At 39.0% G+C, this 3,821-nt stretch overlaps 1 protein-coding gene across 3 annotated transcripts in view; it reads left to right on the top strand.

Moving 5' to 3' along the window:
• Hdac8 (histone deacetylase 8) overlaps positions 1–3,821 on the top strand; it is a 217,253-nt gene that overhangs the window by 42,924 nt on the left and 170,508 nt on the right. The gene's annotated exons all lie outside the window — the stretch shown is intronic.

The following is a 3,821-nucleotide window of genomic DNA, read 5'->3' as shown; positions in this document are numbered from 1 at the left end:
ACACGTGTCAGTCATGGGATCTACAATTTGAATTTCAGTTCTTACACACCAACTTCATGACCTTGAATAAGTCACTTCAACCTTCCTGGCCCCCTTTCGTCATATATAAGAAAGAATTTCCCAATAGCACCTTTTTGTGGGATAACTGTAAGGAACAACTGGCATATTGCACATAATTCTGCCACGGTGAATGCTCAGCAAATGTTGGTGAATTATTAATAGCACTGTTACTCTTGAGACTATTAATGTTGTTATAGATTTAATTTGAATTAGGATCAGAAGAGTGGACAAGCTCACAAAGGAAAGCAAGTCTCTGCAGAAGAGAAGAATGCAGTGACAACAAGGGGCTAGTAGCCGATAAAGCTGTGGAAGGCTGAGTGGTGCTGCAGCACTACAGACTGCGGACAGGAAGTTGCAGGGGCGGGGATCTAAGGGAAAGAAACTGATTAACAAGGGGGTAAAAGACAAAGTCTTGTATAGTTACAAAGCAAGCCAAGAAAAGACAGCTATTGAAAGACCTATAAGTGGCCTGTAAATAGGGAAGAGGCGCAGTTTTCCTAACAGTCAAGCAAAGACATGAAATTCAAGCCACATGTTTTTGGCATACCACAGTGTTATGCCATTGGTGCCAATGTGAATGTAAATTTTGTGGACTTCCCAGAGGACAGCTCAGCAATATGTACCAGAATGAAAGATAGGGGATTCTATGAGACTTCAGTCTTTTGAGAGTGACTAATCATAAAGGATATAGAAAACTATATATATATTTTAAAGGCATGCAATGACATTGTCCTGAGCATCATGATAGCAAAAATTGATCTAAAGTATTCAACAATCGAATTTTTTACAGCTGATAACTACAGCAGAGTACTAGATAGCCATTAAAAGGATGACACAGCTCTGAACTTAGAGATAGATGGTCCTAGTGTGGAAAGGTTATAAAAGTTTCCTAGCAAACATGTTTTGTTAGTTTGTCATGAGTGGTAAGATTTCAGAGAAGTGTTTCTTGTTCCAAGTATGAATCGCTGAGTCTTTTTCTCCTGAGCATGTTGTTGCTTTACAGAAACAGTAACGAGTGCCATGATGTCAAAGCAGCTTTCATAAAAAGATAAAACTCCAATTTATAATACTTGTCAATTTGGGTGGTTTAAATACTCCCGAGGATATATAGAAATAAGAACCAGCCATCATTAGCCAGTTCTGGCTCACCAAACAAGAGAAAGAACTCATATATGTTTGCTAGTGTCAAATGTCACTGAAGTGGGTAAAGACAGAACCTGTCTGACAAGGCACAGAGTTTAGGAACGCGAATCCAGTAGGACAGTGGCAGGAGACCTCAGAAACAAGCCAGCAGAAGGAAAGGCATTGTGTAGCAAACGGAAGGGAGAAAGGAAATGGGGAGTTGCTTCTGGGCAATATAGAATCAAGAGCAGTTTAATTTGCATGGGAGTGTAGGAGGTTGTGCTGGCACATGCCTGTAATGCAAGACTCTGGGAAACAGAGGCAGGAGGACCAACATTCAGGCTAGTCACTGCTACATAGCCTGACCTACGTGAGATTCTGTTTCAAATACATATAGAAATAAGGAAATACTTGAGAAAGCTTTAGAATTCATGGTGTGTATACCAGAATATTCTTTTTATTTTTAAATTTACATTTATTTGTGTGGTGGCAGGGGAGGTGCACATGCAAGTCAGTTCTCTGCTTCTACAGTGTGAGTTCCAGGATTGAACTCAAGTCGTCAGTCTTGGGAGCAAACACCTTTAGCTGCTGAGCCATTTTTACTAGCCTACATGAATCTCACTGAGACAATTCATTCTTAGTTTGGGTGTTATTTTTTTCCTTTCTTGTATTGATATTATTATAAATCTCTTTGAAGATATCTGAAAGTGAAGGCTCTGAAGAGTGTAAATGGCTTGCTGTAGGTACCACAGGTACACAGGTCTGTGTGTACCTATTCATCTCCAGCCACTAAGCCCTGAGAACACCAAGATAGGTAAAAAGTGCTTGCTAACACACACACATCCCAGCCAGTCTACAAGCCAGGTTCCGCTCTCCCATCTTGCTTTTGTGAAGCAAGATGGAGCTTCATCCTTGATTAGGTGAGAAGAAAAGCAAGCCTAACTCTGGAAGGGAGGTGGTTAAGGGTGACGGTGAGGACTGGGAAGGGTCTTCTGGTTGGCACTTAGAATATTGCTGGCATATTTTCAGGAGTATACAAAAAACAGACTGAGGGGCAAATGAATGATGAGGAAATAAAGGTAGGGTGGGGGAGGGAAGAACAGGAGAGGCAAGAGAAGATGGAACCTAGTAAAATACAAGGCACTTCCAAAGCACTTTTTATTTGTTGTTCAAAGTGTGGCAACTTTGGCCAAGGAGAGCTCCATTAAGCCAGGCCCTCCGTGTTCTATACCTCCCATTGCTTTTGCTTTTCTTTTTGTTTTTCTTTTGGATCTTTGCTTCTTCAAGAAAATAAAGTTGCCACAGTTCTCCAGCCCTGGACCTTGCTGTTTCTCTCAGGAGCCCTGGTTCCCTTCAGTAGAGAATGGTGTGTCAGGAGTACAGTCTAGACATTAATGGTGGTCACTGCTCCTTTCACATGTTACTTTTAAGCCATTACTGTAGACTAACCTAGAAAGTATGTGCATGTATGGATATGTGTGTATATAAGAAACATGTAATTAATTAGATAGACATAGATTGTACTTATAGAAAATCAATTACAGTAATTTTTTTATTTGTGTCTATAGTGATATTCTGAAAGGAAGAATGATCTTTCTAGCAGAATAGTGGCTAATAAATATATAATAAAGACAGAATAGAAAATTCCTATTTTGCAGATCTTTTCCTGTATAATAATTGATTCTGCCAAAGATCATTGAGTGGATGCTAAAACCACTGAGGAAAAAGTTCTTCAGGAACAGGAAATTCACACAGTCTCAAATTATTACCTCACAGATTCCATACAAATTACAGAGGGGGGAATGCACATTTACAATGGGCAAAGCTTCAGTCACTAAGCTATACAAGTGATTCAACCCAGCATTGTTAATAGCAGACCAGCTGATCTAATGCCTCCTGGTGTGATATAACAAAAAGCACACAGCACTACTTACAACATATCCTTTCCCAAAATGTCTACCCTGAATCTAACTATGAAAAAAGAAGTAGAAAAAGTGCATCCCCTATGCAGTTGGCCTACACTACACAGAGCTACTGTCATGAAAGGCAAAAGAAGGTTGAGTAAGGGTTCTGGATTTTATTTTATTTTATGTGTGTAAGGGTTTTCTGCATGACTGGTGTTCTTGAAGGTTAGAAGAGAGTGTCAGATCCACTGGAACTGGAGTTATGGGTGGTTGTAAGATGCTATTCAGGTGCTGGGAATCAAATCTAGGTCCTTTGTAAGAGTAACTGGTGCTCTTAACTGCTGAGCTGTCTCTAGCTCAAAGATTCGGGATTGTAGAAACTGAGTTCTAATCAAATGCAGTTGCCCCACTAATAAAGAAGGATACTTTATAATATCTGGAGAAGTTTAGAAACTGAAAAGATAGTATTGTTGAATTAATGTTTATTTTCTTAGGTGTGATAATCCTTTTTCTAAGAGGCATATAATAAAGTACTAAGGCGATACTATATTTATGGTTCAAATAATTCTGCAAAAATGGGGCATAGATAGGAATTAGTACTAATTGGTGAATGTAAGAAAATGTGCATGACTGCTTATGTTTTTTTTCTCTTAAATCTTCTCTAAATTTGGTCATTTAAGAAATAAAACTATTTTTTTAATGGTTCCTGTTAAGATCCAGGAAAATTTATGGTAG

This window comes from Mastomys coucha, chromosome X (genome assembly GCF_008632895.1).
Source record: "Mastomys coucha isolate ucsf_1 chromosome X, UCSF_Mcou_1, whole genome shotgun sequence".
In the NCBI taxonomy this organism is placed as follows: domain Eukaryota; kingdom Metazoa; phylum Chordata; class Mammalia; order Rodentia; family Muridae; genus Mastomys; species Mastomys coucha.
The sequence above is the reverse complement of the archived record's forward strand: the minus strand, read 5'-3'. Positions and strand labels throughout refer to the sequence as shown.